The 27,998-nt window shown below is 38.5% G+C and overlaps 1 pseudogene; it reads right to left on the reverse strand.

Moving 5' to 3' along the window:
• Positions 1-23,842, reverse strand: part of LOC116589334 — a 46,959-nt pseudogene extending 23,117 nt beyond the window's left edge.
• Positions 23,843-27,998: the final 4,156 nt, after the last annotated feature.

A 27,998-nucleotide genomic window follows, 5' to 3' on the forward strand; every position in this document is an offset into this window, starting at 1 on the left:
ACCAACTGAGCCACCCAAGTGCCCCAGGTATCTAATTTTTGAATCATTATATTGTGCACCTGAAACTAACATAACACTGTATGTTAATTATATTTGATTAAAAATAATTTTTAAAAAGAAAAAAAAAAAAGAGGAAGAGACACCAGAGATGTCTCTTTTTCAGAGTGTACCCAGGGAGAGGTCATGTAAGAAGAAAGGGGAGAAGATGGCTGTGTACATGGCAGGAATAGAGGCCTCACCAGAAACCAGTCCCGACAGCCCCTTGATCTTAGTCTTCCAGCCTCCAGAACTGTGAGAAAATAAATTTCCATGGTCTCAGCCACCCAGTCTGTGCTTTGTTCTATTTTGTTACAGCAGCCCTAGGTGACTAATAATGATGTAGATGATAATGATGATGAAGATAGATAGAGACAGAGAGAGGAAGGGAATGAGGGAAGAGGGAGGGAGGGGAAGAGGATGGAAGGGAAAGGAAGGGAGAGAGGAAGAGGGAGCAGGATGACTGGTGCCTGGAGGAGGTCAGAGGGAGGCTGCCATGTTGCGTAACCCCAAGGGAAAACACTTACGTAAAACGAAGGTGTATTACACTCCTGGGTCATGGCAGTGCTGTGGCCCTGGGTCAGAGAAGGTGTTACTGAGAAGTGTGAACTGAGACTGGAAGTTGAAGTAAGTCATTCATAGATAAGGAAAGAAAGACATCCCAGGCAGAAGGCAGAACCTGTGAGAAGTTATAGGCACATGAACAAATATGGCATTTTCAAAACACTTCAGGTTGATGTCTAGGGCACGAAAGGAAGGCATGCAGGAGGGTCGGTGCAATGAACATCTGTGAGCCACACCGAGTGAGGGGCTGCTGTGTTGTTATTGGCCTCTGCCTACAACCACCTCAGGGTGATTGATCCATATTTCCCTCTTTCTTCATTCTTTATTCCAAGTTGTTCTCCAAATCTGGCCATTTCTCACCTCCTAATTTTTACCAGTTTATCATGTCACTTTCTATTCCTGCAGCACTTTCTGCTCACAGCTGAAACATTGCACAGACCCCTAGGAGCTGGTGTATACTCCTACACTGTCTCCACTTCTGACCCAAGTCAAAGAATGTAATTAGTTTGGTTGAGTATTTTTACAGGTGTTTGGGTAATTGGTGTGACTCTTGCAGACTTTTCAATGGACCGATAGAGGCAATTTATAAGGACTCGAATATGAAGTGAGTTTTTAAGCAGAAGAGGATTTAAATTGCTGCTCTTTAAAGGATAAACTGTAGTGGTAGATAATTTTGATTTCACTATATTTAAAAAAGTAGATACCTAAGAAGTGATAATACTGCAGATGTGTCCACTCACATGCTTTTCTTGGTTCTTCTTTGGGAAAACATAACTTTTTTCACATATATATATTCTGAGCAATATATTCATCGCATTCCAGTTAATAAGCCATTTTCTCTCAGTGCCAAACTTACCTGCTTGGACGGAACAGTGCATGAAGTCAAGTCTTCTTGATTGATAGGAAATTCATCACTCGATCTAATTTAACTTTATCTTTCTGAATGTTTGAATCCGATGCCAACCACATTTTTGCTTTGTCAAAATATAGGGAACACCAGAAGGAGATTGCAAGACTCTGGGAGAAAGAGTGGACACGCCCCTTCCTGTTTGCTTCCTACCTGTCTGGGGCGGTTCCTTTCAGTATCCCCCTGTCCCTTGCTTCTGCCCTCAGGCAGCGCCTTTCTATAGCAGCCGGCAGAAGCCAATTTACAGTCTTCCCCTCTTCTCCAAACCAGCCTTACAATGCCTACTCAGAGACACCAGCACCAGTCAGCTAGCACTGCCTCCCAGGCCAGGGGCTCAGTCCTCTCAATTTCTCAAATGTAATAATTCAGCATCATGCTTTTCTTTGTGCCCTGAGCACTAGAGATGGTATCTGCCTCCTCTCTTGCTAACTCTGTGATATCTCAGCATTCTTTTTTATCCTTCCAGTTACCCAGTTAACAATTTTTTTACCGACTTAGCAATTATTTGTATTAAATTCTCACTGTTCAAATAACTGGTATGTGAGTTCAGGTTCAACCAAAGTAGAACGAGCAGGAGATTAGATAAATATTTTTATATATAAAATATATATAAATAATATATAAAATAAATATTTATAGAAAATAAAACTATATATAAAATTTGTATATATAACAATTTATATATATAGAGAGAGAGGAATTTAAACAAGGAATTATTCCTAATAAACAAGGAATTATATATATGTATATATGTGTGTGGGTGTGTCTGTATAAAACAAGGAATTGGCTTACATGAATGTCTGGAACCCCTGGGCATGGCTGAAGCTGCCATCCAAGGACAGGATTTCTTTTTCAAACCTCAGCTGTGCTCTGAAGACCTTGCAGCAAACCGAATCAGGACCACCTGGATTTAACCACCCGTACTTAAAGTCAACTGATTATGGACTTCAATCACCAGCTGCAAAATGCCTTCATGGCAACACCTAGATTGGTGTTGGGTTGAATGACTGGGGACTGCAGCCTGGCCAAGCAGACACACAGCCAAAGACCACCACATTACAGTTTTTGTCTCCCCACCAGACCCCAACTCATACAGACTCTCATCTTTATGTACAGAGCTGGATTTTCCTGGCTGAACAAATGACAAGATAGAAGAATGGCTGGGAGAATTTATCTTTCCAAGTTCCTTAAGAGACCATGAAGCTAGATCCCTTATGGATCTCAAATGCTGGTTCTAGCTCTTCATCTTGGAATGTTACAGAGTGATCAATAGTTAGAAAGCCTGTTTCTATCCCTTCCATTTGGCTTCTTATATTTAATCACTGTCCATAAATTATGAAGAATACAATTTCAAAGTTTTATTAAACAACAACAATATTTTTAATAGAAAAGCACAATAAGGCAAGTCTTCTGGCTTGACAGGACATTAATCAACCTGAATGTAATTCACCTTTATCATTATGAATGTTGTATTAGATGCCTACATAGGAAATGCTGTAAAATTTGATTTATTTTTGTTCACTTACTGTTTTGTTCTCAGGCAAAATACCTGGTAAATTCTTTGGCCTTATGTTACCTTCCCTGATTAATCTCTTTCATTATTCTGGGTTTCAAATGGGATAATGCCCATAGAGATGCTCTGTGAACAGACCAAGCCATTCTGTGAACAGACCAAGCCATTCTTTTTGCTTCAGGATCATTAACCAGGATTTCAAAAAAGAATACCACATAGTTCTCTTTCTCTGTTCTAATATATTAACTCATTTTTTTCTGTTTCCATCTTGAGAAGCTTCATTACATCTCTGGATTTATGTGTTGGACCTACTATTCCAATAAAAATCATTTAAGAAATCATTTCCTTTGGAAGGCAGTTATACAGAGATTTATGACTTTGATTTCCTAGATTCATTTTTCAGAATCATAGACATGACATGGGGAGGTTGTTCAGCTTCTATTAAGTAACTAGTGTTCCTAAGTAGCATTTATAGAGCTGATGAGTCAATATTAGACCTGAGAGGCCAAAGAAAGAACCAACCTTCACTCCAACCCAACTTTTACTGATGCTCTGAAAATAAATGCAGTTAAACTCTGGCTTTATTCTACCTGGTCTTCCTGCTGACATTGCTGTGGTCTCTGAGCTAATGCATGGAGAATAATTTCCTGCCTGCGGGCACTACAGTATCAGAGAATATGGAATATGAGTCTATTTAATATTTCCTTCTGGGAAAATTATTCCATTTTCTTTTACGGTTTCTCAAGTAATCAACCTAGTAGACCCAAAACTCTCAAGAGACACCTTCTTTTCCTGACATAAAGCTGTCTACTCATACATACCCAGGAATGATAAGATACTGGAATGAAAAATTAAGGAAGGAGCAGTTCTGATATGTGTGAGATGAGTCTGCTAGGATACCATAAGAAAACACCACAACCTGGGTGGCTTGACAATAGGAATTTATTTTCTTACTTACTGGAGGCTGGTAGTCCAAGATCAATACTGGAGGCCAGTGGCCTCAAGTTTGGTTTCTCCTTGGGCCTCTGTCCCTGGTTTGCAGATGGCTACCTTCTTGCTATGTCTGCACATGGTCTTCCTTCCGTGTGTGGGCATGCCCAGTATCTCTTTTTTGTTCAAATTTCATTTTAAAGTACACCAGCAGATTGGAAAGTACAATAGCCTCATTTTAACTTAATCACCTCTTTAAAGGCCTTTTCTCCAAATAAGTCACCTTCAGAGGTATTGTGAGTTAGAGCTCCAACCAATGAATTTGGCAGAGACACAATTCAACTCATATTGGCTATAATTTACAAATAGATTAGTATTAGGTATAATGACAATGCATTTTGTCATTTAATTTTTAAAAGAACTTATCGATATGTGCTCTATTCTTTTCTCCACTGTAAATGTGAAAAAAATTCATGCTAAGTGAAGTTAAGGATATTTGGTAGGGTCAACATTGTGCAGCTGGGGAAATGTTCTCTGGCACCAAGAGAAATGAAAGAAAATTGTAGACTTGGATAAATGTTGTCCACGAATTGGGAAACATTGTAAGGAGTCAAGGAAACAACTTGAACGCCAATCTCTCTCACATCACTTACTGAGACGTTTCTATAGCCAAACCATATCCAGGATTCTACTCCAGAAAAGCTGGTCATGCCAGATAACCAGGAAAGGTTCCTCTAATCCAGACCTACTTTCTGTAGTGGTCCTTCAGAGGGCTGCTCTTGGGTTACTGAAGCTTTGTGTCCAGTATGTGCAAAGAGGGCAAATACCTGGAAATGTATGCTCCCTCCACCCAGCGTGGCCCACTGGCCAGTGGCTGACTAGAATCCAATCAAGAAGCCCAGTTCCCTGCTCAAGGCAGGACAAACTCTGCAATGTAGTTTACATTTCAAAGCTCCCTCACACATCACGCTGGGGCTGCCAGAAATTTCACTTTTGCTTGGTTTCTTTTCCTTTTCACCTCTGCTTTCCCCCTTCCTTACTAGTTTCCCTTGGTAGCATGTCCTCACTAAATTACTTCATAAAGACCTTTGACTCAGGGTCTAATTCTGGATCACCTTCTACGGCTAAATCTTGTTCTAAATTGTTCTAGTTCTTTAGACCTAACAGCGGGTTAAATCAAATCCCAATACTGTGGCATAAAGGGATTAGAACAGGACACCTGGGTTTACTTCCTGGCTCTGTCCTGTATCAGCTTAATGACTCATTCCAGTGCAATACGAAGAATATCAACTCAAGCCAACTTTACAAAAGGGAATTTATATAATGCCTACCCACGAATAGCTCAGACTTCAGACCTGACTTATGTTATAAGGAGGCTGTCTCATCCCTTTCCACTTTTTTTCTGAATTGTGAGATCCAAGTTTATATCTTATCAGTTCAGCAAACTCCCCAGAATGAGGGTACCCCTTTTCCCAAAGCACCATCATTTACCCTTGGATTTATTTAGATTACTCCTCTTTAGGACATACACCTACCCTTGAACCAGGCTTCTGGTTTTCATGGTCTTGAGCAGATTTCCTCTCCTAGAACCAGGATAGGGTCATCTTCAACTCGATTATTGACTGAGAGCAGGAAGATATGACAGGTTTCTTAAAGGAAAACTGGAGTATCAGGAGAATGACAAGTGAATCCTGAGTAGACAAAATTAATTAGTTTCTACAGTAAGCTTGAACAAGATAGTTAACATTTATGAACCACTTTTATCTTACCATCAGTTGGAGATAATTATAGTATCTATTGCATAGAATTGCTTGGATGACTAAAGGATGTGATATATGAAAAGTTCTTAGCACAGTGCCTGGTATACAATCATTTCTCAATGAATGATAGTTATTAGTAGTGCAGTGTTGATGGAGTCACATTTGGGCACCTCAAGGTCCCTTCTATCTAAATCATTTTATTATTCTGTTTTAGGTTTTGAATAATGAAATTAGAGTTGAGGGAATAAATGAAGATAAAACTAACATCCTAAGGATGTGTGCCCTAGAGTGGCAAAGGCTTCCAGGAGCAAGTCTGGAAATGCTTACAGTTATCAAAGAGGACAATGTTAATGGGAAACTGTATTATGGATATAGTTGTGACTATAACATCACCATAGAGATCAAGAACCACATTTTATTCTTTAGTAATGGTGGGCATTATTGGAAAAAGAAAATATTTAGAGAGAGATAGACAAATATTAAATATGTATACTTTTATATTTCACATAACTCTTATTAAATTATTGAGTAAATAGTAGAAAAATAGGAGATATACAGAATTTTTTCCTAATTTTTATGTGGGTTGGTATGGGATCACATTGAGCAATGTCTACAGCCCTTAATAGAAAAAAATTTTTTTTCTTACTTTATAGTGAGGGTCAGTTTTATCATTCTGTATACCAGTGTATTAGGAGATAGTAAGAAACAAACTTTTTCATAACTTATTATTTCTGGTTGAATTTCTAGGCATCCTTTAGTCATTTTCCTAATTGAATGTGAATATATTCAAACTATAAGTACAAATTGCTTCTATAGTTTAATGTTTGTCCTTCTTTCTTGAAAATAAAGCCTTAACAATTACAACTTTTAATTTTAATCCTTTAATATTTTAAATATTTTTAAATGATTATTTTTACTTTAGAAGAACAAGAAGGAGAGAATTAAACTAGAATAATAGTCTTATCTTTCTTATTTTGGCTTCAAACCTCTGAAAAAACCTACATTTAATTCTGAAAGGATTTTTTTTTTAAAGAATTCATTTATTTATTTGAGAGAGCAAGCAAGAGAGCACAAGCGGGGGGAGGGGTGGCAGAGGGAGAGGGAGAAACAGGCTCCTCATTGAGCAGGGAGCCCACGTGGCCTTATCCCAGGACCCTGGGATCAAGACCTGAGCAGAAGGCAGATGCTTAACCGACAGAGCCACCCAAGTGCCCTTTGAAAGATATTTTGTACGACTTTCTGGATAATAAATATTCTTTATTTTAGATTGATCTTTAATATAAAGTTATGTCCTTTTAACCTCAAGAGAAATATATTTTCTTTTTTGGCAGGGGGAATATATTTTCTGTTCTTAAACTTTCTGTTCCTTCTCTCTTCTTGCCACTGGGTAACATTATTTCATTCATTTTGGAAAAGAAAAAACATTTTTTATCAGATACCCAGGCATACACATGTACATTTGGCATTTGATGCTGCATATGGGGTCAGGAAAGACTAGGAAATGATGAACCTGTGCCAGCTTTCCCATTAGTGATGGGCTTATGGCTAAAAGGCCTCTTCCCTGCTAAGGGTCAGGCATGCATCATTGGAGAGTGGGAAAAAATGTTTCTATAGATTTTTTTTAACCTTGTAGTCATTTTCTCTATCACGAATATGAACAGATAAAACATTCGTTAAAATGGTTTGTGAGATGGAATTACATGCAGATATTAAGAAACATGATACAGCTCTCTATATAATGTTATGCAAACCCCAAAATAAGTGAAACAGCAAAATACCAAACAGGGTAGATGGCATGGTCTCATAAGTAGAATATAGAGTAATCTAATTATTGATATGTAGGATAATTCTTAAAGGATAACAAGGTCTGAAAAAAATTGTTCACCTTCAGGAAGAACTATAACTCTAGGCTCAGGTTTTAGTGTGTACCATTTTCTTGTTGTTAAAATGTAATGTTAAATAAAATGTATTATGGAAGTATAGATAATCGTATAATAATATCCTATTATTCATCATTAATTTTCGATAGTTATCTGAATTTTCCACACTTGTGTCTTTTTTTATTTTTTCTATTTTATTTTTGAGTTATTTTTAATGTATGTACTATATATTACATCGTTTCATCAGTAAGCACTTCAATGTATATTGCTAAAAATATATAGTTTTTTTGCGTGAGTATCCATAATGCTATTATATTTCCTAACGCAATTAACAATAACTTTTTCTTTTTTTTTTAAAAAAAGATTTTATTTATTTGACAGACAGAGATCACAAGTAAGCAGAGAGGCAGGCAAAGACAGAGAAGGAGGCAGAACCCCTGCTGAGCAGAAAGCCAGACATGGCTCTCCACAGGACCCTGGGATCATGACCTGAGCCGAAAGCAGAGGGTTTAACCCACTGAGCCACCCAGGCACCCCAACAATAACTGTTTCTTAAGACTTTTTTTAAGTTTTCTTTCTTTCTTTCCTCCTTTCTTTCTTTTTTTCTTTATTTGAGAGAGAGAGAAAGTGCAAGATCAGGCGCGTCAGAGGGAGAGAGAGAGAGAATCCCAACAAGACTCTATCCCAAGCACAGAGCCCGACATGGGGCTCAGTCTCAGGACTCCGGTATCACAACCTGAGCCGAAAGCAAGAATCAAATGCCGAACCAACTGAGCCACCCAGGCGCCCCTTAGGAATTTATTTTTTAAGGCAGTTTTAGGTTCACAGCAAAATTTAGACAAATTTACAGATATTTCTCCTATATTCCATTCCTCCGTACATGTGTATCCTCTCCTATTATCAACATCATACACCAAAGTGAGACATTTGTTACAATTGATACTGTAAATTTGTTATAATCTACATTAACATGTCATTATGGCCTAAAGCCCATAGTTTACCTTAGTGTTCCCTCTTGATTCTGTACATTCTATGACATGCATAATGACAAATGTATAATGACATGTATCTATCATTAGTATATCATAAAGAGTATTTTCACTACGTCAAATATTCTCTGTTCTCTGCCTATACATCCCACACCACCCACCTCCACCACTATCCCCCCTCCTCCCCAATCCCGGCCCAGAAACCACTGCTCTTTTCACTGTCTGCACAGTTTTGCCTTTTTCAGAATATCATGGAGTTGAAAAGGATACAGTGTGTAGCCTTGTCAGATTGGTTTCTTTCACTTCCAATATGCATTTAAGGCTTCTCTATACCTTTTTATGGTTTGTCTGTTCATTACTTTTTATTGCTGAATAATACTCCATTGTCTGGATGTACCATGGTTTATTTATTCCATTCAACTGAAGGGCAGGCATCTTGGTTGCTTCCAAATTTTGACAATTATAAAGAAAGCTGCTTTAAACATCCACGTGCAGGTTTTTGTGTGGACATACTTTGCAATTCCTTTGGGTAAATACCAGGGAGCCCAATGGCTAGATAGTATGGTAAGAGCATGCTTAGCTTTGTAAGAAACTGTGAAACTGTCTTCCAAAGTGGCTGTGCCATTCGTCATTCCCACCAGGAATGAATGAAATTTCTGTTTTTCCATATCACACCACCATTTGATGTTGTCAGTGTTCCAGATTTTAGCCATTCTAGAGTAGGGTGTATAGTAGCATTTTATTGTTGTTTTAATTTGCATTTACCTGGTGACACACAACCTGGAGCATCTTGTCATATGCTTATTTGTCATCTGTACCTCCATTTCGGTCCAGTGTCTATTAAGGTTTTTGGTATTTTTTAATTTGGTTGTTTGTTTTCTTATTGTTGAATTTTAAAAGTTCTTTATATACTTTGGATAGCAATCCTTTTTCAGACGTGCCTTTTTCCAAATTTTTTCTGCCAGTCTGTGGCTTGTCTTCTAATTCTCTTGACATTGCAGTGCAGATATTTTTAATTTTAATGAAGTCCAGCTTATTAATTATTTATTTCATGAATCATGATTTTGGTGTTGTATCTATAAAGTTATTGCTATACCCAAAATCATCTAGATTTTCTCCTGTTATCTTCTGGGAGTTTTATAACTTGGTGGTTTACATTTAGGTCTATGATCCATTTTGAGTTAATTTTGTGACCGTTGTAAAGTCTATGTCTAAATTCATTTTTGTATAATAGATGTCTAATTGTTCCAACACTATTTGTTAAAAAACAATTTTTGCTCTATTTTATTACTTTTGCTCCTTTGACAAATATCCATTGATTATATTTATACTTGTTTCTGGGCTCTTTATTCTGTTCCACCAACATATTTGTCTATTCTTTTGCCAATACTGTAAATTGTCTTGATCTAGAAGTCTTGAAGTTGGGTAGCATCCGTTCTCTAACTTTGTTCTTCTACTTTAATATCATGTTGGTTATTCTGGATCTTTGGCCTCTTTGTATAAACTTTAGAATCAGTTTGTCAATATTGGCAAATTTTGTTTGGGATTGCATTGAATTTATAGATCAAATTAGGAAGAATGGACGCATCTTGACAATACTGAGTGTTACTATCTGTGAACATGGAATATCTCTATTTAGTTCTTTAATTTCATTAATCAGAGTTTTGTAGTTTTCCTCATATAGATCTTGTACATATAGTGTTAGATTTATACCTAGTATTTAACTTTTTGAGATGTTATTGTAAGGATATTGTATTTTCAATTTCAAAATTCACTTATTCACTGCTGGTTTATAGGAAAGGAATTGACTTTTATACATTAAACTTGTATCCTGCAACTATGCCAAAATCACTTATTAATTCCAGTTGGGGGAGGGGTTGGTCAAGATTTTTGGGTTTTCTACATAGACAGTCCTATTACCTGCAGACCAAGTTTTAAATCATTCTCCCCCCCCCCAAAAAAAATCATTCTTCCCAATCTGTATATCTTTTATTTCCTTTTAATGCTTTATTGTATTAGTACAGATTTTTAATACATGTTGAAAAGAAGTGTGAGAGGTGACATTTTTGCCTGTATCTGATCTTAGTGGGAAAGCTTCAAACTTTCCATCATTTAGTATCAGCTTTAGGTTTTTGTAGATATTTCTTATTAGGTTGATAAAGTTCCCCTTTTCTTATTTTATTGAAAATATTTTATCTATTTCTTTTTTTCTTTTAAGTATAGTTGACATTGTATGGACAACTGAGTGATTTTTATACCATAAACACTATGGTCTGTTCACAAGTGTAACTACTGTCTGTCCTTTTACTTTAGTATTACAATATCATTGACTATATGCCTTATCCTGTGCCTTTTATATCTGTGACTTATTTATTCTATAACTTGAAGCCTATATCTCCATCTCCCCTTCACCCATTTTTCCCATTGCCTAGCCCTTATCTATTCCTTTTTATGTGAGTTTTGGTAGATTGTGTCTTATAAGAAAATGGTTCATTTCACTTAATTTATCAAGTTTGTGAACATAGAGTTGTTTATAGTATTCTTTTATTATTCCTTCTAATTTACATGAGATGTGTAATAATATCCCTTCATTTTTTTTTCCTTCTTTAATTTATAGCAGTAACTTGTGTCCTCTTTCTTTTTTTCCTTAGTTAGCCTGGCTAGAGGCTTATCAATTTTACTGATCTTTTCAAAGAACAAGTTTGGTTTTGCTGATTTTCTCTATTGATTTCTTGTTTTCAATGTCATTGATTTCTGCTCTGTCTTGTTTTTTTGTTTGTTTTTTTTTTTTTCCTTTTGCTTACTTTGTGTTTTATTTGCTCTTGGCTTTCTAGCTTCCTAGGGTGAGGTTTTTAGATCTTTCTTCTTCTCTAATGCATTAATTTCTCTCTAAGTACTGTTTTTACTTTATCCCACATGTTTTCATTTTCATGTATTTAAAAATTTTTTTTTGAGATTTCTTTTTTAATCTGTGTGTTATTTAGAAGGGTGCTATTAGCTTCCATATGTTTTGGGCTTTTCCAGTTGTCCTTCTGTTGCTGATTTCTAGTTTAAGTCCACTGTAGTCTGAGAGGAGGCCTTGTAACTATTATTGGTTTAAAAATGTTTAAAGTATGTTTTGTACCTCAGAATGTGGTCTCTCATGGTGAGTGTCCCATGGAAGCTTGAGAAGAATGTGTATTCTGCTGTTGCTGCATAATCTATAGATGTCAGTTGCATCCAGTTGATTGATGGTGTTATTGAGTTCAACTAAGTTCTTAATAATTTTATGCCTACTGGATTTATTCATTTCTGATAGAAAGGGTGTTGAAGTCTCCAACTATGATAATGGATTCATCTATTTCTCCTTGAAGTTCCTTCAAGTTTTGCTTCACTACCAGCTAAAAAGCATTCATTCTTAGTAATTGTCATAGGAGGACTTCGAAAATCTGAAAGTCCCTTGCCCAACAGATGTCAAATTTGGGTATTTGAGATGTAACAAATGAACTCAGAAAATAACAGAAATAACCAGGCTAAAACTTATTCACTTATTTATAGCAATAACATGGCTACTTTCATTTAGCAAGTCTTAATTACTTCAAATTTTTAGAACTTGCTAAATAAATTAGCCTTTTTTTAAAGCATACCCATTTTTTTAAAGATTTATTTATTTTAGAGAGAGAGAGAGAAAGAGAGTGGGGGGAGGGGCAGAAGTAGAGAGAGAAAATCTCGAACAAGAAAATCTCTTGCTGAGCACAGAGCCCAATGTGGGGCTTGATCTCACAACCTAGAGATCATGACCTGAGCCAAAATCAAGAGTTGGATGCTTAACTGACTGAGCCACCCAGGTGTCCTGTATACTCATTTTTTTAAAATAATAAATCATTTGTTCATTCACTTTGTTAGCTTATTCATTAATTAATAACAATTAAAGGCCCACTTAGTGCAAAGCACCGTTGTAGGCATTGGGAAAAGAGACGGCATCTCAACAATTATTTAAATGTTTTTCAATTCAGTCCCAAGTAGCCAACATTTAATACATGTGTACAATATTCAATACTGAACAAGGCTTTGTTACAATACAAAAAAATGTTAAACGATATCACATGCTCTCTTGATATCTATTAGTCTAGTGGTTGGGATAGACACATCCATGTGCTATAATAGGGAAACAGACAATATATTATTGATATAAAGGAGTGACTGATATCATTTCTAAAGAAAGTCTCTGGGCCTTCCATTTCATTAAAACACTTATTTGGTGGCAATAAAATACTACAAGTAACTTGTAGTATTGATAGGTACATTATGCATAAGTATTAAAAAATTGGGGTTGTGTTCAAAAGAGCATTCATCACAAAGTTATGAGCATTTTTAATGCTCATATTAAAAATATTATTTTTAATATTCAATATTAAAAATATTAAAAATATTTTAAATTTAAAGCCTGACAGACTGTTGAATAAACTTCTGGTCTATTCTTCCTCTTCTTGATATTCAATTTTTATTTAAAGAGGACAGGTAAAAATAAATAACTCTTCATTTCTATTCTCCAGGACAACTGCTATCTTCTAAAATAGTATGTACCTATGGGTATATGACCATAACCTTTTAGTTTTATTGAAATGAATAGACATACTGCTCTGCATTTAACTTTTTTGACAAATAATAATTGTATACATTTAATAGACACAACTTATTTTGATATACATATACACTGTGAAATGAATGATCACATAATCAAGTTAATTACATATCTATCACCTCACATAATTACCCCCTCCTTTTTTTTGTGGTAAGAACATTAAGATCTACCTTCTTAGCAAATTTCAATTATACAATTAAAAGAATGAAACAAATTCTGGAGCTAAAAAATATGATGAATGAAATTAAAAATGCAACGAGCTTACTTTTGAGCAAAATGTCTTGTTGCTTTTTCACTGGTGCTTTATCATTTAATTCAATGCTCTTGAGAAATAAGTGATGCAGTTTCCTACTTATTATTTGTTTGCTTTGTTTTTCTGTTATTTGGAGCTCTCCTTCCATCCCCTTTCCCTTCTATTCCAGAACCATATTCAGTGAGAGGAGCAGGCTGAGTGAGTCTGTGGGAATCAGATAAATTTCAGATTGAAGACATTGCTGCAAACCCATTATCCAGGAAAATTATTTAGTGGTTTTATACAGAAGCTTGACCAGGGACTAGAATATTTTTGAATGAATAAACTGAAGAAAAATAGATTCAAAATCCCAGAATTCTGTTTCTTGTATAATACAGAATGTGTAAGCCACAGAAGCAGGTTTTGCTAGGCATCCTGACATAATTAGACAAAGATAGAGAGAAGCATGGGCTCACAGTGTTCCACTTTATTTTCATTACCTGGCACTACCTGACACTGAGTATGAGCAATCACATTTTGGAACTTCTGACTTGGAGCATGGTGTAAGAGATACAGTCTCAAATATACGAGAAAGTAAGTGTTTAAGGCCTGGCTTAGTCTCTCATTAGCTCTGCAGACATGGGCAAGTCACTTAAATCCTCTGAACATCACTTTGAGTGCAAAATGTGTTGAGAATACTTTAAAGGCCTGTTGTGAGAATCGCATGGGATCATGAAAGTAAAAGAAGTCTGAAAGCTATAAAAAAAAAAAAAAAAAAATCGGAGTCGGGTGCCTGGGTGGCTCAGTGGGTTAAAGCCTCTGCCTTCAGCTCAGGTCATGATCCCAGGGTCCTGGGATCGAGCCCCACATTGGGCTCTCTGCTCTGCAGGGAGCCTGCTTCTCCCTCTCTCTGCCTGCCTCTCTGCCTACTTGTGATCTCTGTCAAATAAATAAATAAATAAAATAGGAGTTACAATCTATCCTTTTGCCCTCTTCGTAAATTATTCTGGACAATTTTTTTAAATAAAGTTTTTATTGTTTGTTTTGTGACTACTAATGTTCACCTACCAGAAGTATAAATAGATATAGACACTTCCCTTTAACAGATTAAAGTGTAAAGGATGTCATATCGGCAGGTGGTGCTGAGGCTGAATTAAAGTAATCACAGGTGTGGGGACTCATCTAGAAAGTGGCAAAGGATTAATGAGTTTGGAATAACCAGCTTATCCTCCATCAAATAAGGGGGTTATCAACTATTGAGTTAGAGTTCAAAATCTGAACATAGGTTGAGGAAAGAATAAGCATGAATATTTGGAAAGGGAAATAGAATCTGGCTAAAGTAGATGAGCAGACAGAGAAGGAAGCAGAAAGAGAAATGGAGAGAGGAAAGGGGAGAAAGAGCATGAGAGTGAGGAAGGGAGAGAAATAGGACTTTGGGTGCTATTGGTAATCTCTAGAGCTAAGTCATAGTTTCTCAACTTTAGCTCCATGCTGGAATCACCCATGACACTAAAAATACTGATGCCTCAGTTTCAGCCTCAGAAATGCTGATTTAATTGGTCTGGGGCAGATTTTTAAAAAGTGCCTCAGGTGATTCCAATCTGTAGCAAAGCTGAGAACCACTGAACCAAAGCAGTGCCTCTCTAACCTGAATGAGCATACAGGTCACCTTGAAAATGCAGGTCTGGAATAAAGCCCGAGATTCCAGCTCCTAACAGGCTTCTAACAAGCTTTCTCCAACTTCTAGACAGTTTTAGCGAGGTAACTGAAAAAGTGATAAAATGATGATGAAAACAGCTAACAATTAATGAACGCTGTTGGGAGGGAAATTTTTTCTCTAACCTCTAAAATTCTTCTGGTTGGTCTAAGAATCAGATTGACCTGAGACAAATTAACAGTAGAAAATCAAATTGGATTACAATGTACAGGCAATCCACGTAAACATGAGAGATTCCAAAGACAGGCAAAACAAGGTATATATGTCATCCTGAGCTAAGAAGAGAGGGAGTAAGCATTTGGGGCTTCAGAGGGAATGAGGGAAATTCACAGGAAGAACAGGAAGAGTAAACACTTGGTGAACAGTTGTTTGCTCGGCCATCCAGAAACAATGGGACATAGGGAGGGATTTTAATAAAGAGACTTTGCTAAGTTCCTCCTTGATTACCACCCTAGTTCATTTCATAATGTAGTTACCTATGACAATAGGTCTCTTTCAGGAACATGTCCTCTAATTTTTTTTTTAAGATTTTATTTATTTATCTGACAGACAGAGATCACAAGTAGGCAGAGAGGCAGGCAGAGAGAGAGAGAGGAAAGCAGGCTCCCTGCTGAGCAGAGAGCCCGATGTGGGGCTTGATGCGGGGCTTGATGCGGGGCTCCATCCTAGGACCCTGAGATCATGACCTGAGCCGAAGGCAGAGGCTTTAACCCACTGAGCCACCCAGGCACCCCCTCTATCTAAATTTTTTTAGGCAGTTAGGGAGAAGATCAACATTTCTTCCTGAGTCTTTTGGGCCTTGATTATTTTCAGCTGAAATAATTTGCACGTCAAAGTGACACATCTTGGGGCAACTTGTGCTGAACCCCTAAAAATGTACCAGATGCTGTACTGGATATTTCAAGGGTTAATTTGTTAAAATCCCCAGGACAACCTAAAAGGGGTTGGTATTATTATTAGTCTGGTTTTACAAATGAGGGAACTGGGACTTAAAAAGTTAGATATCTTACCTAAGTTTATAAATATATTTGAATTCTGAGAGTTTGACACTGAGCCTGTGCTCTTAGTGACTCTATTATACTGTCTTTGAAATGATTCTGTAGTCTATGGCCATACCACCGTGAACATGCCCGATCTTGTCTGAAATGATTCTGTAGCCTTACTTTTTTAAATGTTAGATATACCAGAGGGAAGAAAATCTGAAAGAAGGAAGCAAATCTGGAAAGCATCTACAATACTAGTGTAAATATAAATAAGATTAAAACCTAAAACCTGTATTATGGCTTTTGGTTATGGGAACAGCTAGGAGTAGCATGAGAATTATTGCAAAGAAAGTGTCAGTACTTCATTCTGGATAGGTCAAGTCACAGATTTTGTCAAGGTGAACAGCTACGGTCTCAGCTTTGTCTGCTCATTATTATCATGCAGCCAACTTTAAAAATCCTAAAGCCTAGGTCACATCCCAAACCAGATAGATCAGACTGTCTGGAGTAGGAACCATACATTAGCTACATTAGCATTTGGTAAAGCTTCCCAGGGATTCCAAATTGCAGCAAAGATTGCTAATCACTGGTTTTGGAATATGGGGTCCTGGGAGGAAAATTATGCCACTGATAATAGAGTACAAATGTCATATTTCCCAGGCAGCCTATTCTAGCACCTGGAGCTATATTTTTCTTTTCTCTGAACCTCCCTGACTTCTATCTCTATCTCTCTGAGAACACTGACCACATTCTGTCTTTAAACTAGGCATTTGTGCCTTTATTCAACTCTTCTTGGAGATGGACTATATGAAAAGTTTTCTCTAAACAGTGTCCTCAAGAGAAGTCATCTTAACAAAGGATTCCATGGCCAAAGCAGTTGAATTATTACTGTGGCAGAACCCAATAAGAGTTTGCCCACCAGTGTGCAGCAAGCCAATAAAAATGAACACCAAATTTCGCTAAGCAAAATAAGTCACTCAGAGAAAAATAATTATCATATAATCTCACTGATGTGAGGAATTTGAGAAACAAGAGAGATGATCATAGGGAAGGGGAGGGGAAAATGAAACAAGATGAAACCAGAGAAGGAGACAAACCATAAGAGACTCTTAATCTCAGGAAACAAACTGAGGGTTGCTGGAGAGGGAGGAACGGAGGGAGGGGTGGCTGAGAGATGGACACTGGGGAGGGCATGTGCTATGGTGAGTGCTGTGAACTGTGTAAGACTGATGATTCACAGACCTGTACCCCTGAAACAAGTAATACATTTTATGTTAATTTAAAAAAAAATACAACCGACACCAAGTTTTGCAGCAAAGAAAAATAGGCAGTTTATTGGTGTGGTGCCACCCAGGGAAACAGGGAGCTAATACCCCAAAGCCCTGAACTCCCAGATGGCTGGCAAGTGAAGATATTTGAGGACAAAACTTGGGGCAGGTGTCTCCTGAAATAGTAGACACCATTGATGGGAGGACAACGAAGTCGTGTTGGCGGGTGCTCTGGTACTACTTTGTCTGATCCTCTGGGGGTCTTTTCTCTCTCTTGTTTGTCTTTTTTTTTTTTTTTTTTTTAAGATTTTATTTATTTATTTATTTGAGAGAAAGAGCAGAGCAAGAAAGAGGGAGCACGAGTGGAGGGAGGGGCAAAGGGGAGAAGAGGCAGATGGAGAGGGAGAAACAGACTCTTACTGAGTAGAGAGCATGACTAAGGGCTTAATCGCAGGACCCTTGGATCATGACTTGAGCCAAAGGCAGCCACTTAACCAACTGAGCAGCCCAGACGCCACAGGTCTTTTCTCTCTTGAGAAAGACTTAAAATCTGAAAAGTGTCTTTATTCCTTATGTTAGAAGTTTCATGAAGTATATTTGGTGATTATATTTAAGCTAGTGAGTTTGCATTCCTATAGGATCCTTGGCCAGTCCAGGCATGTCTGGAAAGCAATATGATCTCTAGTTTTCATTCTTTCATCTGAACTGGCAAGATGGTTGTCAGATTCGGTATTGTGTGCATATCTCTCTCTTAGAGACTTCCAATGAATATTGCATTTCAAAGCTCTAAGATGCTCTGTAATAAGGAAACATCTTTAATTTTGTTTAGTTGGGAGTTTACAAAATCATTTGAACATAAAATACTCTTAATATTCTGTTTTAATAAATTTTGAGGGGAGGAAATTCTAGTTTAGAAGAAAAAGATGGACTTATAGAAGAAGATCTGGCAACAAATCTAAGAAAAAGTATTTACCTAAACTCATAAGGTTGTTGTGAAGGATTAAATCAAATTAAATAATAATACATTAAGTAATAATAAATTAAATGACACCACTTGCGGAACAGATCTATTATAGTTTCTGCTGCTATGGGCTTCCTCCTTATCCATCTTTGTAGTCTCAAGAGTATCTAGGACAAGTCTTACCTTTTATACACACAAACCCCACCCCCCACACACACACATACCAGTCATAGCGCATTTCTTCTTAAAAATTATAAGAAAGGGATGACTGGTTGGCTCAGTGGGTTAAGCGGTTAAGCATCTGCCTTGTCTCAGGTCATGATCTCAGGGTCCTGGGATCCAGCCCCATATCAGGCTCCTTGCTCAGCAGCGAGTCTGTTTCTCTCTCTGCCTCTGCCCCTCCACCTGCTTGTACTTTTTCTCTCTCTGACAAATAAATAAATAAAATCTTAAAAAAATAAAAAAGAAAAGAAAAAAAAAGAAGAGAAGAAAAGAGAAAAAAAAGAAAAGAAATGAAACTGTAAGAAAATCCCACAACTCACAGGTGGGTGTCAGGAGCACACAATGCCATCTAAACTGACAATCTCCTCTGCATTTCCTTTATTATTAATGGCTAAGGAAAGACACCATTGAAGACAATCTCCCTCTGAAATTTAGTATTTGTTATTGATTGATTGATGGGTATTTACTGGGCAGTTACTACATACAAGGCACTCTGGAAGATGTAAACCTTGGTAGAACACAGTCATTTATACGCTCACTGAGCACCTCTTGCTAAACAGCTCTCTTCTGTCTGGCCAGGCAGGCTAACCATGCAGCAGACACAGGCGGCCGTGGGAACCAGAATGGGTCACTCCCACTCTTGTGTTCCTGGACATTTTGCGTACGTGTCTAGTTTATGAATTGCCTGTGAACTCTTAGAACAGAGCAAAATGCTTGGCTCTCTTTGAATTGGCTTCTTAGTGAATCAAGTATGGGATTCTTCATAGACGATACAAGAACCATGGGAGGTCTGAGGGAACACAGATTAAGAGAAAAGGGAATCCATATCTATATGGAGAGGAAAATATAGAGCGTAAAAACCAATGATTTTGTTGTTGCTGTTGAAAGCGCAGAGAGTTTATCTGCCTCTCTGTTCCCACCCTGTTCCCACACTGCCTTGTTCAGTATTCAGTCTAAACCCAGCTCCTACTGGAGCAGACTGGTTCCTGTTGGAAGATGAAGAGTAATGAAGTCAAGAAACTTCATCCCTTAACAGTGCTGTTTAATGTTACTTAATGTGCCTTTTCTTCCTCTATTTGCTGGATTCTATGGGGGCTTCCTAGGCTATGAGGGCTGAGCTATTAGTTTATTTTACAATTTATGAACCAGGATTATAGGGAGGAGCACATTTTTAAAATAGATTTTTCTACAAATTGTGAGGTTGGCTTCTCCCTTTTTTTTTTTTTTCCCCTTAAATCTAGTGTCTATACTCATACTCTTAAGACAGTGATTTTCAAACCTGGCTACACAATAGAAACTCTGGGAGATGAGGCCCAGATGTGTTTTATTTATTTGTAAGCTCTCTGGGGCTTTCCACAATGCAGCTCTGGTTAAGAAACACTGCCTTAAAAGCACTCCACTGTATTTTTCACATTCATTATTATCAACTGCTTTATTTAAAACCTCAGGCTTGAAAGGCCCTGATGATCCTGGTTGTCTGTTTTCAACAATGAGGTTTACTTCTGCCAGAAGGAGCATGGTTGAAAATCACAAGACAGTGAGGTTCCCATCCGGACCCCCGATTCCCAGCAACAATCTACTACATGTGTGAACTGCTGTGATACCCATTTGTACATAAAGGTCTCCAAAAAGAAAAGAACCTCACTCATGCCTTTGGCCAGTGGAGTAACAATTGGTACTTTATTTAAAATCTCTGGAAAAACCTGCAACAATTCTCTGAGCAGGTACATGGTTAAAGAGGGCAATGGTATATGCATAGATAACCCTTCCTAACTTCATTTTTTAATTATATTAAAAAAGTATAATAAAAAAATAAAAGTATAAGGACAAAGTATTTGCTAAAAAATTAAATTCACCAAAATTTCAGGTTTTCTTTCCAAGATCTGAAGTGAGCCTATGATTTCCAAAATGTGAAAAAGATTTTCTTCTTTCCGCTAACTCAGGCAGTGGGGATGAAGTTCATTTGTAATATTCAGTCATGGTTTAGGAATCTTTCCAGACTGTAGCTTAATCAGCTTGGAAATACTTTTATTTTATGTTAAATACACAGAGATGGTGTTTCTTAAGCTTTTGATAAATATTTTTGGAGATAAAATTAAAACTTGCCTCATATTTATGTTGGTTGTAAAGAAGAGAAACATAGATACTTTCGATTCAAAGTGAAACTGCTTTGTACTTTATACATAATGCTCTGTATCATTATTTTAACATACAGAATAACCAGAGAACATCGAATTTTTTTATTCAGTTTTTCCTGCCTATGCCAATAGAAACGGTAAACAGCAAGATGATAATCAGGGAAAACTAAATCTTTCATGAGTGCATATTTGCCTGCTGGGTTAGTCTTTATATTTAGGCAAATTTATAATAGTTGAGTAGAAAAGGAAAGGTGGATAGTATTTATAGTCTCTGGGGTTCAAAGCTCAGATCTGTAGATTCAAACCTGGGGTAAAAGAAGCAATGAACAGTCTTTCTGAAGGTAGAACATGCTGAAAAAAACATCTTTTGGTCAGTATTTTACTACCTCTTAGAATGGGTGGGAATCCTCTGAAAATCTGCAGCAGAAAACCTGATCCGAAAAGTGAATATGGGGGCAACTGGGTGACTCAGTCAGTTAAGCGTCTGCCTTGGACTCAGGTCATGATCCCGGGGTCCTTGGATCAAGCCCCTGTCCGGCTCCCTGCTCAGCGGGGAGACTGCTTCTCCCTCTCCCTCTTCCTACCACTCTGCCTCCTTGTGCTCTCACTCTCTGTCAAATAAATAAATAAAATCTCTTGGAAAAAAAAAAAGTGAATATAAACGATGCCATGAATTACAACCTTCTTATATCTTGGAATAGTCACGTCAATTTATAGGGCTCACTAGGCACTGTGAATGTGGATCACTCCCTGGGCAGATCCCCTGTATCCCTTCCATCTTTCTGGGTCTCAGCCTTGAACCTCTGCACCTCTCTTTTGCTGGGGAGACTGCAACACTCTCTCCATTAAGGGTATGCTCTTTACAGGAGAAAGAAATTGTATCTAACCAAGTAACAAATGGTATTTAGTTCTATAGGAGAAGTAGATTGTGTTTCATCAAGACAGATGTTGCCAGTCTGAATGAGCAGAAACTGCTCAAAGTAGATGTCCTCCCTCCTAGAGAAGTATTTCACTGTATCACTAGGGTTCTGCAGTAATCCTGGAGGTGTATGAATTTCACACCCTCCCTAGCTCATTGTGCTTTAACTAGTTCTTTAACAATTAAGCAGTAAGAAGAGACATTAATTGACATTTGATTAAAAACTTATAAGGATGTTAGGAAGTTTGATGATGTTTTCAATCATTTAAAAGTGCTTTCCCCCCCAGGGGGCCTGGGTGCCCCAGGCAGTTAAGCATCTGATCCCTGATCTCAGCCCAGGTCTCCACACCCCTACCCACCCACCTCCACCTTGTGCCCCCAATGAGCATAGAACCTACTTAAACCAACCAACAAAGGAACAAACAAAAAAAGTGCTCCCCCCCAACACCAGTGCTTATGGTAAATTAGACATCTCACTATGGAAGGATTAAGGTTATTTAAGTCACTCTGTGCTATAAGTTTCTGTTATGTGCTAGTGAATGTGGCTACATGGAAACAGACTGTAGTGAAAAACTGAAAAAAGAAAATATATCAAAAGAAGCTGCACTAGCAAGTGATGTGGGAAAATTACATGTCCTTACTACTTACAGGCCACTGACAAGTTCTTGAAACAGGCAGGGTGACATAGTTGTCTCCATGTTAAGACTTTGCTAAGGGCAACAGGTAACATTACCCCACCCCCCAGGATGCTGTAAGTCTACTTTCAGATATAAAATTTTTTTCAGAAACTTCCTGCATCTCTATCCCAAAGATACGTGTTGGCAATCCTCCTCCAAGCAGATGAACCACCAATACACATCTGAAGGGTCTCATGACTCAGATTTTATAAGATGGTAATAAATGACTTTTTCCCAACAATAGCTAGCCACCTCAAGGTCTTAGAAGCCTTGTTTCCAAAATTCCTCAGAGACTGAGGCTATTCCTAACCCCCTCTCCCAACTTGAAAGTATACAATGGGCCATGCCACCTGACCAGTGCAGCTCTTTCTGCCCACGTGTCCTGTCCCCGTGCTTTAAAAAAAACACATTTTTGCACCAAAGATGTCTCAAGAATTCTTTCTTAGCCGTTAGCTTTGAACCGTAATGTTCTTTCCTACATCAGCAAGTACTGTGCTTACCGGGGTAGCTGAGGTAGCGAATATGCTGAAGATACAAGAGATGTTGTCAAGTGAAAGAAAATCAACCTCAGAGGAGGTTTGTAAATGTTTTATTTATTGTCTTACTAAGGACAATAGCTCAGGAAACTATCAGGCTGCTCTGCAGAACTGCTCTGAAGCTACTTGCTACAGGGGATTATATATACAAAAAGGGAAAGGAATATATATACTAGGAAGCGGTTCTCCAAATACAGTGTGTCACAAGGTTGAATCTACTACTATTGTTAAAATTAAGATTTCCTGATTTCCACAGAGACATGAGAAAGACCCTTAGGTCATCTTAATATATTATATTTCTATCATTTCTGATTGTTTATAATATTGCTTGTGTCAGGGGGCAAAATTCTTGTCTCCTTTAAGGGTCCTCCTAGCCAGATTAAAAAACAAATTGATATGAACCAGATTAAGAGGAGAAAACTGATTACTAGTGTAAAGATGGAGAATCCATATAGACACAGAAATTCTAAAGATAGGTAAAATGAGGTGTATACGTCATCCTGAAGGTTTCGGGGGTCTGGGGCTTTAGAGGAAAGGTATGCAGTTCAGAGGGCAGTAAGAAAAGCGAATGTCTGGTAATTAGATATTTGCCCTGGCCTACAGATGGGTGGCCCAGATAAAGATTATTTCTGATAATACCTATTATTTTGGGGAACACCTCCAATTTAAATTCTACTGTGTAGTTAAGGGACGCCAAATATTTCTTTTAAGCCTGCAGGTTCTTGATTGTCTTCAACTCAAAATAATCCTCATGCCAGAGTGGCCCATCTTGGGGTGGCCTGCCCTCGGCCCCAACACTGACATGTCTCTTTTTAACTGGTTTTCTGGTTCCTCCTGTTTTTGATTCTTCCTTGAGGTCACTTGAAATAGTCACAGAAGGCTGATATTAGTTGCCGACTCAGTTTCAGTGCATGATTTAGGGGTTTTGATGGTTTAGTGTCAGTACGGTAAGCCCTGGATTCTGATGGTCGTGTCAATTCTGTCATCGCGTATGAGCTGAGTGGCACTAGGTATCCTACATGTACAGCTAAGCCCCAGTTTTCTTATCTATAGAATGAGGATAAGAACTGGCAGAAACAGTGAAACACGTTCACCGTTTATAACTTTAGGAATTAGGATGACTCCGTTTCCCCACCTCCCTTGCTGCTTAGGTTCCAGGGGCCACGTAACCACCATCCATTCTCAGTCTGGCTCCCACAAACCTCCCACACAAGCCTCCAGCGGACACACTGCCGTGACTTAGAGACCATATGTCCCACCAGGGGTTGCTGCAGGCCTGAAGGAGAGTCGCTAACCTGAATGTGAGTGGATGTGAGCACGAAGTAAATGCTATTTTATTAAGGCACTGAGATTGAAGACTTCTGGGAACAACAGTGGGGGGAAATAGAATGTAGGCAGAATATGTGAAACTGCACGTCCGCCACTATTCATCACCGTGGTAGAATTTTAGGTACATGTTATACAAGATCATTGTAGTCAGTAATGGAGAATACTTACACAGTCACTTAAATGTAATAAATTACTGCTGGTAGGAATCACAGGATGTATTGCCCCATTATACTGTTTTATTAACTCACTGACTAAATAGAGATGTTTTTAGAGTTACCATCGTTGAGTGGATCCCTTTTCAACCAGACACACCAGAGTCAAAGAACAGGAAATAAGATGTCAAGACCATGATTTCATTCTCCACCAATTATTGGATGTCACCCTAATGAGGGAGCAGAAGGCTAGCTGAAGACAAAGCATAAGCTGATACCCTGAAACCTCCCCTGTCCCCTCACCCCACTCCTGGGTGGGATATGTGTGGCCAACTTTCAGGAGGCTCCCAACTATCTTAATGTTAATGCTTTACTACAGGAAAAAACAACCTTAGCTTGACAGTAGCTAGGCCTCCAAGATCCTGGGTCTTCTTTGTATATGAAAGTCCTTTGGAAAACCTCCCTTTTTCCTTACCTCCCCCGACCCCATAGTATATAATCAATTGCTCCTCACAACCGCCTTTCTGCCCATGGGTCCTGTCCCTGTGCTTCATAAAACCACCTCTTTGCACCAAAGAGGTCTCCAGAATTCTTTCTTGGTCTTCGGCCCCGGACCCCACCCCACCAAACTTCACCTATATTCTAAAACTACATCAGCTCCACCCAGATACCCTAATTTTTGCCTTTAAAAACCCTCACTTGTAAGTCCCGGACAGTTTAGGATTTTGAGCATTAGTTCCCTGTTCTCCTGGGTGGCATCACACAACTAAATAATCTGTATTTCTTCACTGTTAAAGCTCGGTGCTCATTGGACAGACAAGCTCGAGTTGGTTAGAAGATTTTGTTGCAGAAAAATAATCAGACCTGCAAGAGACCAAGTAACACTTGGAGAAGTAGGAGAACTTGGATTTATTTATGAAGGGGACCCAGATGAGTTCATGCTTCAAGTTCTGTGCCCCGAGCAATAAGGTTATAGGGCTTTTATAGGGGACTGCAAATAGCTTTCAAGGGCTATGCTGACTGCTGGTAGGTGGGTTTAAACTGGGGGAGTGAGGGCTGCTGTAGGAGGGAACAGTAGTACAGGGAGCCTGTAGTGGGAAGCCTGTTTAAAGAAGCAGAAGCGGCTGGTTATCCCTTGCTCCCAGTAGGGCTTCTGGCTAGCTCTAGTTTATTGTTAGAGATTTTCCACCTTCTGGGGCCTCCAGGCCTGGGCCTGCTCTGGGTAATTTTCTTCTTCAATATCAGTCCTCTCACCCATTCTTGCCTTCTCCACTCCTTTCTCCTTGCTCCCTCCCCTCCGTATGCCTTCCTCTCTCTCCTTTGTTCTGTTCCTTCCTTTCTTCTAAGGATGGTCTGGAGTGGCAAGGCTTCAAGCCAACAGCCAAGAAAGAATTCTTGAGACACCTTTTGTGTAAAAACGTGGTTTTATTAAAGCACAGGGACAGAACCTGTGGGCAGAAGGAGCAGCACTGTGGTTGTGAGGAAGGGCTTGATGAGGGAGCAGTAGGCTGGCTGAGGACAAAGCAAAAGCTGGCACCTTGCACCCCCCCTTTCATCTGCTCCCCTCCATATGTGTAGCATTCCTCAGGCACCCCTGACCCTGTCCCCGTGCTTTAATAAACCACCATTTTGCACCCATGACGTCTTAAGAATTCTCTCTTTAGTCGTCAGCTCCGAACCTCCTCACCCCACCGAACCTGACTTAGGTTCTGGGACTTCATCAGGCTGATGGTATACTTTGCAGCTGGGGGAGGAAAGATGAAGGGAAGTTTCCAAAGGGACTTTCATATGCTAAACAAGACTCCCCTCCTGCAGGCCTAGCTACTGTCCAGCTAAGGTTGTTCTTCCTTCTAGCAAAGCATTAACATGAAGGCCGTTGGGAGTTTCCTGAAGGAATGTTACACTCTGCCTGCCTCGAGTATTTGTCCATGGGCTTCAGGTTATAAGGACATTTAATTTTATCTACATTTCCTTCTGCCTTTGCTCCCCACATCACTTCTTTCCTTCCTTCCTTCCTTCTTTATTGATACTAAGCACAATCTAGCGTATCCTGATTAATGCCAACTTTACACCTATTTCACACTGTTGTAAGAATTAAACATATTAAGTATATAAGACTGGGTACACAGGGACACATAGAAAGTTTAATACACTTATTATTATTTTATATCACCCAAACTCATTATATTAGAGATTAAAATGCTGGGGCCACAGCCAAACAGCTAATTTTTAGTATAGCTAAAGATTTCCAACCTAGGGTTCTTTAAAATGTATTGCAATCTGCCCCCTAAACTACATGTACCACTTCACTGAAAGAGACATTTAGATACATTGAATCTGTTTAATGTGTTTAGTCTATTAAAAATAAGAGCTGAATTTATTTCAAGAAAGTAGCTAACATTGATGGGGTTTTGGAGTTATAGATGAGGTTCAGTGGGGTGGACTCCTGAGCCAATGACCAAGAAAGAACTCTTGAGATGTCTTTTGGTGCAAAATAGTGGTTTATTAAAGCACGGGGACAGGACCCATGGACAGAAAGAGCTGCTATCCCAGGGTTGGGAGGGGTGGATGATTATATACTATGTGGATGGAGGAGATAAGGAAAAGGGAGGTTTCAAAAGGATTCTCATATGTTAAAGAAGACTCACAGGATACCAGAGACATTGCCATTTTCAAGTTAAGGGGTTCTTTTGTTATTGTTGTTGTTGTTGTTTTCCCCTCTAACAAGATATTAACATGAAGATAATAGGGAGCTTCCTGGAGGAACATTACACTCTGCCCACTTCAAGTATCCGTCAATGGGCTGCAGGTTTTTAGGACATTTAATTGTATCTATATTTCCTTCTGGAAGCTAGGCTATTGATAGCAATGCTTTGTTCTTGTATACATTTGTCAACTGAGGAAGACTCAAGCCTTGCAGGATTGTGGTCTCTATGAATTTAATTATTTTTCCGTTAGGGCAGCCAGGAGTGCCTGAGGAACATCACATATATCCCACTGGTGGAGGAGAAGTTGTGGAGTGTCAGCTTTGCTTTGTCCCCAGCTTGCCTTTTGCTCCTTCAACATGAGGAAGTTTCAGTGATAACCTAACAATGCTGCTCTCAATCTTGTAATTCTTGGGTGGTATTTGATGTAGGAAAGATGTTAGGGTTCAAAACCAAGGGCCAAGAAAGAATCCTTGAGACATCTTTGGTGTAAAAAGGTGGTTTTATTAAAGCATGTGGGCAGGACCCATGGGCAGAAATTGAAGCCCTGGAGTCCTGAGGAGTGGCCCATTATATACTTTCAAGTTGGGAGGTTGTTAGGGATAGTATAAGTCCCCTAGGTATTTGGAAACAAGGTTTTCCAGGATCCTGAGGGAACTAGCTATTGCTGGGAAAATGTCATTTATTATTGTCACGAGACCCTTCAGACGTATATTGGTGGGTCATAGGAGGATGATTGCAAACATGTATCTTGGGAAGGGAGAGAGTTGAGATAAATTAAGTTTCTGAAGGAAATTTTTTATGTTAAAGTAGACTTAAAGCATCCTGGGGTCGGGCCAAGGATGACCTGCTATCCTTAGCAAAGTGTTAACATCAAAACAGCTGAGTTCCTAGAGGAATGTCACTCCTGGTTTCAAGGACTTGTAAATGGGCTTTAAATAGTAAGGAAATTAAAA

Source organism: Mustela erminea, chromosome 4, assembly GCF_009829155.1.
Source record: "Mustela erminea isolate mMusErm1 chromosome 4, mMusErm1.Pri, whole genome shotgun sequence".
In the NCBI taxonomy this organism is placed as follows: domain Eukaryota; kingdom Metazoa; phylum Chordata; class Mammalia; order Carnivora; family Mustelidae; genus Mustela; species Mustela erminea.